This window comes from Anser anser (assembly GCF_964211835.1).
Source record: "Anser anser genome assembly, chromosome: 19".
Lineage (NCBI taxonomy): Eukaryota > Metazoa > Chordata > Aves > Anseriformes > Anatidae > Anser > Anser anser.
In genome coordinates this window covers 1,982,170-1,994,979 of record NC_139740.1, presented here as the reverse complement: position 1 = coordinate 1,994,979, position 12,810 = coordinate 1,982,170, and the positions used below count along the sequence as shown (strand labels likewise).

Below are 12,810 nucleotides of genomic sequence, written 5' to 3'. Positions count from 1 at the left end.
GTGCACTCTCTGGACTCACTGCAGTGCATCCCCAGTGGTGCCCGTGCACTCTCTGGACTCACTGCACTGCATCCCCACTGGTACCAGTGCACTCTGTGGACTCACTGTACTGTATCCCCAGTGGTGACAGTGCACTCTCTGGACTCACTGCAGTGCATCCCCAGTGGTGCCAGTGCACTCTCTGGACTCACTGCAGTGCATCCCCAGTGGTGCCAGTGCACTCTCTGGACTCACTGCACTGCATCCCCAGTGGTGCCAGTGCAGTCTCTGGACTCACTGCACTGCATCCCCAGTGGTGCCAGTGCACTCTCTGGACTCACTGCACTGCATCCCCAGTGGTGTCAGTGCACTCTCTGGACTCACTGAAGTGCATCCCCAGTTGTGCCAGTGCACTCTCTGGACTCAATGCACTGCATCCCCAGTGGTGCCAGTGCACTCTCTGGACTTCAATCTTTGGTTTACAAGACCAATGTTTTTATAAACTATTAGAGTATTTAGCAGTTGAGTATTTTGTTTTCTAGGGCGCTTGCGGCGGGGAGGAGAAACAGGAGGATAGTGAAGTAGGCGATTGAAGCGAGTTGGCCGATGATGATGAATGGGTGTTCGACGGGTTGGCTTCCTACTCATGTTAGGACGAGGAGGTCGGCGACTAGTACTCAGAATAGGAGCTGGGAGAGTGGTCGGAATGTTATTGCTCGTTGTTTTGATTTGTGCAGGAATGGGATTAGGAATAGGATCAGTACGGAGGCGGCCAGTGCTAATACGCCTCCTAGTTTATTTGGGATTGAACGTAGGATGGCGTAGGCGAATAGGAAGTATCATTCTGGCTTGATGTGTGGTGGGGTTACTAGCGGGTTTGCTGGGGTGAAGTTTTCTGGGTCTCCCAGGAGGTTAACCGCTCATGCTTCTTTCTTATGAGACGTTAGTAAACCAATTACATAGCCTTGTCAAGACTAAATCACAGGTAAAAATCCTGTACATCTCATGTGGCCAACCACTCCCAACTAGGATTCCAAGACGCCTCATCACCCATCATAGAAGAACTCGTTGAATTCCACGACCACGCCCTAATCGTTGCCCTAGCTATCTGCAGCCTAGTTCTCTACCTTTTAGCCCACATACTAACAGAAAAACTCTCGTCCAATGCTGTAGACGCCCAAGAAGTAGAGCTGATCTGGACAATCCTACCTGCTATCGTCCTGGTACTCCTCGCCCTCCCATCCCTACAAATCCTCTACATAATGGACGAAATCGATGAACCAGACCTCACCCTAAAAGCCATCGGCCACCAATGATACTGAAGCTACGAATACACAGACTTCAAAGACCTATCATTCGACTCCTACATAGTGCCCACCCCAGACTTACCCAACGGCCACTTCCGACTGCTAGAAGTTGACCACCGCATAGTTATCCCAATAGAATCCCCCATCCGCGTGATCATTACTGCAGGAGACGTACTCCACTCCTGAGCAGTCCCAACGCTCGGAGTTAAAACAGACGCAATCCCAGGCCGACTAAACCAAACTTCATTCATTACCACCCGGCCTGGGATTTTTTACGGACAATGCTCAGAAATTTGCGGGGCTAATCACAGCTACATACCCATTGTAGTAGAATCAACCCCACTCCCACATTTCGAGGCCTGATCGTCCCTTCTATCATCATCCTAATCATTAAGAAGCTATGCAACAGCACTAGCCTTTTAAGCTAGCCAAAGAGGGACTTCCCCCTCCTTAATGATATGCCACAGCTTAACCCCGCACCATGATTTTCAATCATAATTATAACCTGATTAACCCTAGCACTCCTCATCCAACCAAAACTACTAGCCTTCACCACAACCAACCCCCCATCAAATAAGACCTCCCTCACTACCAAACCCACACCATGATCCTGACCATGAACCTAAGCTTCTTTGACCAATTTTCCAGCCCCAATCTATTCGGCATCCCCTTAATCCTACTATCCCTACTCTTCCCAGCCCTACTATTCCCGTCCCCAAACAACCGATGAATCAACAACCGCCTTTCTACTATCCAAACATGACTCCTTCACCTAATCACAAAACAACTAATAGTCCCACTCAACAAAAATGGCCACAAATGAGCCATAATATTTACATCCCTAATAATCATACTTCTTACAATCAACCTTCTAGGCCTCCTTCCATATACATTCACCCCAACCACCCAACTATCTATGAACATAGCCCTAGCCTTCCCACTATGGCTCGCCACACTACTAACAGTCATGTTTAACCATGTACGTGCCCCAGGGCCGGCTTAAAGTAGGCTCTATTGTCCCACTTTACTGCTAAATCCGCCTTCCAGAAGTGGTTTCACGCTTCTTTCCGTGTGCCCTATGAATAGGGAATGTAGCCCATTTCTTCCACTCCATAGGCTATACCTTGACCTGTCTTATTAGCGGGGTGCTATTGTGTCCACTGTTGTGCTCTCATTCGAGGTGGGCTGGCGACGGCGGTATGTAGGCTGTGTTGGCAAGGGGTGGTTGGGTTAATCGGTGATTATCGATTGTAGAACAGGCTCCTCTAGGTGGGTTTGGGGCACCGCCAAGTCCTTAGAGTTTTAAGCGTTTGTGCTCGTAGTTCTCTGGCGGATACTTCGGTAAAGTAAGTATCAAGATTTAGGGCCAGGCATAGTGGGGTATCTAATCCCAGTTTGGGCCCTGGCTTTCGTGGGTTTAAATCAGTCGTTAGTTCCTAAGATCATCTTAATGGTGTGTTTAGGTGCATCTTGGGCTTATGACAGCTCAGTTGCATTTTGATCTTAGTTAGCTAGGATAGGCATTTTACCACTCTTTACGCCGTGTCAATAGGACGGTTGATTTGGGTTTCTTGTATGACCGCGGTGGCTGGCACAAGATTTACCAACCCTTGAAGTTAGGCTGTTGCTATAACTAAGTCAAGTTTGCACTCATTGCTTAATGTTAATTACTGCTGAATACCCGTGGGGGCGTGGCTTAGCGAGGCGTCTTGGGCTACTACTTGGGTGTGCCTGATACCCGCTCCTCAAGGCCTGTATGGGGGTAGGTGGTCGAGGGCGTTTACACTGGGGCGCGGATACTTGCATGTATATATTTAGCAAAAACCAACCGTAAGGTTAGGACTAAGTCTTTTGTCCGCAGGCATGTTTTATGCCATCTTGGCAACTTCAGTGCCATGCTTTGTGTTAAGCTATGTGGACGGGGGTGTGGTTAGCTGATAGTTGAGTGGTGAGTGAGAGTGAAGTATATGAAATTATTGCTTGTGTTTACTATTTTTAGTACTGGAGTTTCTCTAAGTCCTAGGACTAGGAGGAAATGGTGTTTCATAGTGTGTAGGCGTCGGGATAGTCCGAGTATCGTCGGGGTATTCCTGCTAGGCCTAGGAAGTGCTGGGGGAAGAACGTTAGGTTTACTCCTGTAAATATTACCCCGAAGTGGGCTTTTGCTCATGTTTGGTGTAGGGTAAACCCAGTGAGTAGTGGGAATCAGTGAGTAAATCCTGCTAGAATGGCAAAGACGGCGCCTATGGATAGGACGTAGTGGAAGTGGGCAACTACGTAGTACGTGTCGTGCAGGGCGATGTCTAGGGAAGAGTTTGCAAGAACGATTCCTGTTAATCCTCCGATGGTAAATAGGAAGATAAATCCTAGAGCTCATAGTATTGGGGGGGGGTCTCATTTGATTGTTCCTCCGTGCAGGGTGGCTAGTCAGCTAAATACTTTGATTCCGGTAGGGATGACAATGATTATAGTGGCTGATGTAAAGTAGGCTCGGGTATCAACGTCTATTCCTACTGTAAACATGTGGTGAGCTCAGACGATGAATCCTAGGAAGCCGATGGATAGTATGGCTCAGACTATTCCCATGTAGCCGAAGGGCTCCTTTTTGCCTGAGTAGTACGTGACTACGTGTGAGATGATTCCGAACCCCGGTAGGATCAGAATATAGACTTCTGGGTGTCCGAAGAATCAGAATAGGTGTTGGTACAGGACTGGGTCTCCTCCTCCAGCGGGGTCGAAGAATGTGGTGTTTAGGTTTCGATCAGTTAGTAATATTGTAATACCGGCGGCGAGTACGGGGAGTGATAGAAGGAGTAGGATGGCGGTAATTAGTACGGATCAGACAAATAGTGGGGTTTGGTATTGTGAGAGTGCGGGGGGTTTTATGTTGATGGCTGTGGTGATAAAGTTGATGGCCCCAAGGATGGAGGAGATACCGGCTAAGTGGAGTGAGAAGATAGCCAGGTCTACTGAAGCTCCGGCGTGGGCAAGGTCACCTGCTAGGGGAGGGTAGACAGTTCAGCCTGTGCCGGCGCCAGCTTCTACAGTGGATGAGGCTAGTAGGAGGAGGAATGATGGGGGGAGGAGTCAAAAGCTTATGTTGTTTATTCGCGGGAATGCTATGTCGGGGGCACCGATTATGAGGGGGACTAATCAGTTGCCGAATCCTCCGATCATGATGGGTATGACTATAAAGAAGCTTATTACAAAGGCGTGAGCGGTAACGATTACATTGTAAATTTGGTCGTCGCCTAGGAGAGTTCCTGGTTGTCCTAGTTCTGCGCGGATTAATAGGCTGAGTGCGGTGCCGACTATTCCTGCTCATGCCCCGAAGATGAGGTACAGGGTGCCAATATCCTTATGGTTAGTGGAAAATAGTCATCGGTTGATGAAGGTGACGGGTAAGATGGCTGAGTGTTGAAGCATTAGGCTGTAGTCCTTTTTACAGAGGTTTAATTCCTCTTCTTATCGGCTCTGTAGTGAAATTCATGTTGAGTTGCAAGCTCATCGATGCGCACTAGGGTGCGTCAGGGTCTTTGTAGGCAGAAGCCAATTGGTTTAGGCATTTAGCTGTTAACTAGAGTTTTGTGGGATCGAAGCCCATCTGTCTAGGGAGGCTTTAGCTTAATTAAAGCGTCTGACTTGCATTCAGAAGATACAGGTTAATATTCTGTAAGTCTTAATGTGCAGAAACTAAGAGGGTTTAACTCTTATTTAAGGCTTTGAAGGCCTTCGGTTTGGGGTGTTATCCTAAGTTTCTAGACAACGGCATGTATTATTGGGGACAGGGGAAGTAAGAGGATTGATAGTGAGGCAAGGACCGCAGTAGGTGTGCTTGGGGCTTTGCTAGTGTATCATTGTTTTATGTGGTTAGAGGAGTTGGGGGGAAGGGTAATTGTTGAGTGGTATGCGAGGCGTAGGTAGAAGAAGAGGCTGAGCAGTGATAGCATGGCAATTGCCATGGCTGCTGGTGTTATTTCCTGTTTAGTTAGTTCTTGGATGATAAGTCACTTTGGTATAAAGCCTGTTAATGGGGGGAGGCCTGCTAGGGATAAAAGTACTAGTATTAGGGTGGCGTTTAGCACTGGGGTTTTTGTTCATGAGGTTGTGATCATGGATAGGTTAAGGGCTTTGATTTTGTTAAGGGCTAGGAATACGGCTGATGTTATGATTGTGTATAGGTAGAAGGTAAGTAAGGCCAATTTGGGGCTGTAAACTAGGATGATGGCGATTCAGCCTAAGTGGGAGATGGACGAGAAGGCTAGGATTTTGCGTGTTTGTGTTTGGTTCAGTCCTATTCAGCCTCCTAGTGCTGTTGAGGCTAGGGCCATGGCGGTGAGTAGAGCTGGGTCGAGGGATTTGGATGTTAGTAGGAGCAGGGTTAGTGGGGGGAATTTTATGAGGGTCGAGAGTAGCAGGGCTGTTATTAGTGGCGATCCTTGTAGTACTTCTGGGAATCAGAAGTGAAATGGCACTAGGCCCAGTTTAATAGCGATTGCTGCTGTCAGTAGTAGACAGGAGGTTGGGTGGTTTATTTGTGTGATGTCTCATTGGCCGGTGACTCAGGCATTGGTTATGCTAGAGAATAGGACCAGGGCGGAAGCAGCTGCTTGGGTTAGGAAGTATTTCGTTGCGGCTTCTACTGCTCGTGGGTGGTGGGATTTGGCAATTAGGGGAATGATGGCTAGTGCGTTGATCTCCAGTCCTGTCCAGGCCAGAACTCAGTGGTTGCTGGAAATTGTGATTGTGGTGCCCAAGATGAGGCTGAAGGTTATGATTGGGGTCGCGTAAGGGTTCATTAGTAGAGGAGGGGGTTAAACCATCATTTTCGGGGTATGGGCCCGATAGCTTGATTAGCTGACTCTACTAGAAAATAATATAAGGGAAGTATGGAGAATTTTGATTTCTCTTGTGTGGGTTCAATTCCTACTTTTCTAAGGTCAACAGGAAATGAGAGGGCTGTTATACCTCTATGTTCACTTTATCATAGTGACCCTTTGTAGTTCAGGCACATTTCCTTATGTAAGGAGGTAGGCCTGCATAGCAGATAGGTATGCTGATGTGTCAGAGGCACAGAGCTAGTGTGAGGGGTAGGAAGTTTTTTCATAGTAGGTGCATTAGTTGGTCATATCGGAATCGTGGGTATGAAGCTCGGACCCATAAGAAACCAGAAGATAGTAGGAGGACTTTTGTGGCTAGGATGACGGGGAATAGTTCTGTGGGTGGCCCTAGGGCGCTTGGGTTTAGGAATATGATGGCTGTAAGTGTATTTATTAGCATAATGTTCGCATATTCAGCTAGGAAGAATAAGGCGAAGGGTCCTGCGGCGTATTCAACGTTAAACCCTGAGACTAGCTCAGATTCACCCTCTGTGAGGTCAAAAGGAGCTCGGTTTGTCTCTGCTAGGGTGGATACGTATCATATTATTGCTAGGGGTCATGAGGAGAAAATGAAGTATAGAGGCTCCTGTGCGACGGCAAAGGAGCTGAGTGTGTAGCTTCCGCTTAGTATGATTATTGATAGCAGGATTATGGCCAGTGTCACTTCGTATGAAATGGTCTGTGCTACTGCCCGTAGGGCTCCGATTAGTGCGTATTTTGAGTTCGAGGCTCAGCCTGATCATAGGACTGAGTAGACGGCTAGGCTTGACATGGCTATTAGGAAGAGAACTCCGAGGTTTAGATCTGCTAGGGGAAATGGGAGTGGTAGTGGTGCTCAAGTGGTGAGGGCTAGGACAAGGGCTAGTATTGGTATCAGAATGAATAGAAGTGGGGAAGAGGTAGAGGGTCGGATGGGCTCTTTGGTAAATAGTTTCAGTCCGTCCGCAAATGGTTGAAGTAGGCCAAAAGGCCCGACAACGTTAGGGCCTTTGCGGGATTGTATGTAGCTTAGGATTTTCCGTTCTACTAGGGTTAGGAAGGCTACGGCAATCAGGATTGGGATGATGTATAGGAGGGATATAACGAGGCAGCTTAGTGTTGTTATTTGAATCATGGGTGAAGCTAGGGAGAGGATTTGAACCTCTGGGGAAAGGGCTTAAGCCTTCTGCACTTGCCGGGCTCTGCCACTCTAGCTGGTCCTTTTCTAGGATTGAAAGTGGTGGGGGAAGGCCCTCTTCACGGTTTAGTTGGTTTCACTGCTTAGAGGGGGGGGGCGTGCTTGTGGTATTGGCCCCACTTTCCCGGTCCTTTCGTACTGGGGAGAGTGTGTCATAGATAGAAACCGACCTGGATTGCTCCGGTCTGAACTCAGATCACGTAGGACTGTTAATCGTTGAACAAACGAACCCTTAATAGCGGCTGCACCATTAGGATGTCCTGATCCAACATCGAGGTCGTAAACCCCCCTGTCGATATGGGCTCTTGAGGGGGATTGCGCTGTTATCCCTGGGGTAGCTTGGTCCATTAATCAATTATATTGGGTCTGGTCACTGTTAGCACTTTGAGGGGTAGCTCTAGGTAAAGAGGTATGGTCTTGTTTTTGGAGGATTTGTTCTCCTCCAAGGTCGCCCCAACCGAAAAATATCGACCAGGCTCTGCGATGGTAGTGGCCCCAGTGGGGTTGATTGAGGATTCGCGGTGGTCGTTGATTTTTAAGTTCCACAGGGTCTTCTCGTCTTATGTTCACATCCCCGCTTTTGCACGGGGAGATCAATTTCACTGATTATCTGTGAGAGACAGTTAAGACCTCGTTTAGCCATTCATACAAGTCTCGATTTATGGGACAATTGATTGCGCTACCTTTGCACGGTTAGGATACCGCGGCCGTTAAACCTAAGTCACCGGGCAGGCATCACCTTCAATACTTGTTTAATTTGCTGAAGGCTATGTTTTTGGTAAACAGTCGGGCCTTATTAATTTGCCGAGTTCCTTTCACAGATTTTAATCGCTCTTATAGGCGCTCCTGAGTCGGGTTAACAGGGTTAGTTAATACGTGGTCTTGTAGGGGTTTTTGTATCTGTCTAGGTCTGTTAATAATGTTTCTATGTAAGCTTGCGCCGTTAGAGGGGTGTGGCCCTGAGTTACTTATTTTAGCATTAATTCTCCTATATTCATAGGTTGACCTGTTTGTGATAAGGGAATCATCTTATTTTGGTATTTTTAGGTGGTGGAGCTTTGACGCACTCTTTTTTGATGGCTGCTTTAGGGCCCACGGTAGGATCAGTAGTAAGAATTATCCGCTAGTCGAGGTTGTGTCCTTTTTTAATGGAGCTGTCCCTCCATTAAATAGCTCTTAATCATCTCATTAGGGTTCAGGATGTCCGGTAGGGAGGATTAAGGGGGAACTTAGATTCGTTTCACAGGTAACCAGCTATCACCCAGCTCGGTTGGCTTTTCACCTCTACTGACAAGTCATCCCACTCTTTTGCAACAGAGACGGGTTCGCTCTCTTTAACTGCTTGAAAGTAGCTCGCTTGGGTTTCGGGGGGGCAAACTTTAGTTCACTTTGCTTGGTTGTTCTCGCTAAACCATGATGCAAAAGGTACAAGGGTTGATCTTTGCTGTCTGTCGCTTTGATTGTTTCACTGCTATTTCATCTTTCCCTTACGGTACTGGGGTCTCTATCGCGTCTAAGTGTCTTTTCTATCGCCTATACTAAGACTGTAAAATGCTTTAGTTTAATTAGTTTAGTAAATTCTTTAGTTTTGGTGTACTATTTGTGTGGTTGAGCTAGAGGGGGGGCTTCAAGACGATCCGGTCTAGTAGATATCTTTCAGGTGTAAGCTGAGTGCTTTGGTGTTATAGCTACGTCTTGATATTCTAAGTACACCTTCCGGTACACTTACCTTGTTACGACTTACCTCATCTTCAGCGTATTTATGGTATTAGTTATGTGGGATGTGGCTTTTGAGGAGGGTGACGGGCGGTATGTACGTGCCCCAGGGCCGGCTTAAAGTAGGCTCTATTGTCCCACTTTACTGCTAAATCCGCCTTCCAGAAGTGGTTTCACGCTTCTTTCCGTGTGCCCTATGAATAGGGAATGTAGCCCATTTCTTCCACTCCATAGGCTATACCTTGACCTGTCTTATTAGCGGGGTGCTATTGTGTCCACTGTTGTGCTCTCATTCGAGGTGGGCTGGCGACGGCGGTATGTAGGCTGTGTTGGCAAGGGGTGGTTGGGTTAATCGGGGATTATCGATTGTAGAACAGGCTCCTCTAGGTGGGTTTGGGGCACCGCCAAGTCCTTAGAGTTTTAAGCGTTTGTGCTCGTAGTTCTCTGGCGGATACTTCGGTAAAGTAAGTATCAAGATTTAGGGCCAGGCATAGTGGGGTATCTAATCCCAGTTTGGGCCCTGGCTTTCGTGGGTTTAAATCAGTCGTTAGTTCCTAAGATCATCTTAATGGTGTGTTTAGGTGCATCTTGGGCTTATGACAGCTCAGTTGCATTTTGATCTTAGTTAGCTAGGATAGGCATTTTACCACTCTTTACGCCGTGTCAATAGGACGGTTGATTTGGGTTTCTTGTATGACCGCGGTGGCTGGCACAAGATTTACCAACCCTTGAAGTTAGGCTGTTGCTATAACTAAGTCAAGTTTGCACTCATTGCTTAATGTTAATTACTGCTGAATACCCGTGGGGGCGTGGCTTAGCGAGGCGTCTTGGGCTACTACTTGGGTGTGCCTGATACCCGCTCCTCAAGGCCTGTATGGGGGTAGGTGGTCGAGGGCGTTTACACTGGGGCGCGGATACTTGCATGTATATATTTAGCAAAAACCAACCGTAAGGTTAGGACTAAGTCTTTTGTCCGCAGGCATGTTTTATGCCATCTTGGCAACTTCAGTGCCATGCTTTGTGTTAAGCTATGTGGACGGGGGTGTGGTTAGCTGATAGTTGAGTGGTGAGTGAGAGTGAAGTATATGAAATTATTGCTTGTGTTTACTATTTTTAGTACTGGAGTTTCTCTAAGTCCTAGGACTAGGAGGAAATGGTGTTTCATAGTGTGTAGGCGTCGGGATAGTCCGAGTATCGTCGGGGTATTCCTGCTAGGCCTAGGAAGTGCTGGGGGAAGAACGTTAGGTTTACTCCTGTAAATATTACCCCGAAGTGGGCTTTTGCTCATGTTTGGTGTAGGGTAAACCCAGTGAGTAGTGGGAATCAGTGAGTAAATCCTGCTAGAATGGCAAAGACGGCGCCTATGGATAGGACGTAGTGGAAGTGGACACTATTTGTCTGATCCGTACTAATTACCGCCATCCTACTCCTTCTATCACTCCCCGTACTCGCCGCCGGTATTACAATATTACTAACTGATCGAAACCTAAACACCACATTCTTCGACCCCGCTGGAGGAGGAGACCCAATCCTGTACCAACACCTATTCTGATTCTTCGGACACCCAGAAGTCTATATTCTGATCCTACCGGGGTTCGGAATCATCTCACACGTAGTCACGTACTACTCAGGCAAAAAGGAGCCCTTCGGCTACATGGGAATAGTCTGAGCCATACTATCCATCGGCTTCCTAGGATTCATCGTCTGAGCTCACCACATGTTTACAGTAGGAATAGACGTTGATACCCGAGCCTACTTTACATCAGCCACTATAATCATTGCCATCCCTACCGGAATCAAAGTATTTAGCTGACTAGCCACCCTGCACGGAGGAACAATCAAATGAGACCCCCCCAATACTATGAGCTCTAGGATTTATCTTCCTATTTACCATCGGAGGATTAACAGGAATCGTTCTTGCAAACTCTTCCCTAGACATCGCCCTGCACGACACGTACTACGTAGTTGCCCACTTCCACTACGTCCTATCCATAGGCGCCGTCTTTGCCATTCTAGCAGGATTTACTCACTGATTCCCACTACTCACTGGGTTTACCCTACACCAAACATGAGCAAAAGCCCACTTCGGGGTAATATTTACAGGAGTAAACCTAACGTTCTTCCCCCAGCACTTCCTAGGCCTAGCAGGAATACCCCGACGATACTCGGACTATCCCGACGCCTACACACTATGAAACACCATTTCCTCCATCGGCTCCCTAATCTCAATAGTAGCCGTAATCATACTAATATTCATCATCTGAGAAGCCTTTTCGGCCAAACGAAAAGTCCTACAACCAGAACTAACTACCACAAACGTTGAATGAATCCACGGCTGCCCTCCCCCATACCATACTTTCGAGGAACCGGCCTTCGTCCAAGTACAAGAAAGGAAGGAATCGAACCCTCACATGCTGGTTTCAAGCCAACTGCATTAACCGCTCATGCTTCTTTCTTATGAGACGTTAGTAAACCAATTACATAGCCTTGTCAAGACTAAATCACAGGTAAAAATCCTGTACATCTCATGTGGCCAACCACTCCCAACTAGGATTCCAAGACGCCTCATCACCCATCATAGAAGAACTCGTTGAATTCCACGACCACGCCCTAATCGTTGCCCTAGCTATCTGCAGCCTAGTTCTCTACCTTTTAGCCCACATACTAACAGAAAAACTCTCGTCCAATGCTGTAGACGCCCAAGAAGTAGAGCTGATCTGGACAATCCTACCTGCTATCGTCCTGGTACTCCTCGCCCTCCCATCCCTACAAATCCTCTACATAATGGACAAAATCGATGAACCAGACCTCACCCTAAAAGCCATCGGCCACCAATGATACTGAAGCTACGAATACACAGACTTCAAAGACCTATCATTCGACTCCTACATAGTGCCCACCCCAGACTTACCCAACGGCCACTTCCGACTGCTAGAAGTTGACCACCGCGTAGTTATCCCAATAGAATCCCCCATCCGCGTGATCATTACTGCAGGAGACGTACTCCACTCCTGAGCAGTCCCAACGCTCGGAGTTAAAACAGACGCAATCCCAGGCCGACTAAACCAAACTTCATTCATTACCACCCGGCCTGGGATTTTTTACGGACAATGCTCAGAAATTTGCGGGGCTAATCACAGCTACATACCCATTGTAGTAGAATCAACCCCACTCCCACATTTCGAGGCCTGATCGTCCCTTCTATCATCATCCTAATCATTAAGAAGCTATGCAACAGCACTAGCCTTTTAAGCTAGCCAAAGAGGGACTTCCCCCTCCTTAATGATATGCCACAGCTTAACCCCGCACCATGATTTTCAATCATAATTATAACCTGATTAACCCTAGCACTCCTCATCCAACCAAAACTACTAGCCTTCACCACAACCAACCCCCCATCAAATAAGACCTCCCTCACTACCAAACCCACACCATGATCCTGACCATGAACCTAAGCTTCTTTGACCAATTTTCCAGCCCCAATCTATTCGGCATCCCCTTAATCCTACTATCCCTACTCTTCCCAGCCCTACTATTCCCGTCCCCAAACAACCGATGAATCAACAACCGCCTTTCTACTATCCAAACATGACTCCTTCACCTAATCACAAAACAACTAATAGTCCCACTCAACAAAAATGGCCACAAATGAGCCATAATATTTACATCCCTAATAATCATACTTCTTACAATCAACCTTCTAGGCCTCCTTCCATATACATTCACCCCAACCACCCAACTATCTATGAAC

General features: G+C 47.3%; 1 long non-coding RNA gene across 1 annotated transcript in view; it reads right to left on the bottom strand.

The window, feature by feature from the left end:
- Window positions 1-491: 491 nt before the first annotated feature.
- The window catches only part of LOC310884040, a 154,573-nt gene continuing 142,254 nt past the window's right edge, over window positions 492-12,810 (bottom strand). Inside the window, exon 3 of the long non-coding RNA XR_014573996.1 lies at window positions 492-880. This is a non-coding gene — a long non-coding RNA (uncharacterized lncRNA). The remainder of the gene's footprint in view (window positions 881-12,810) is intronic.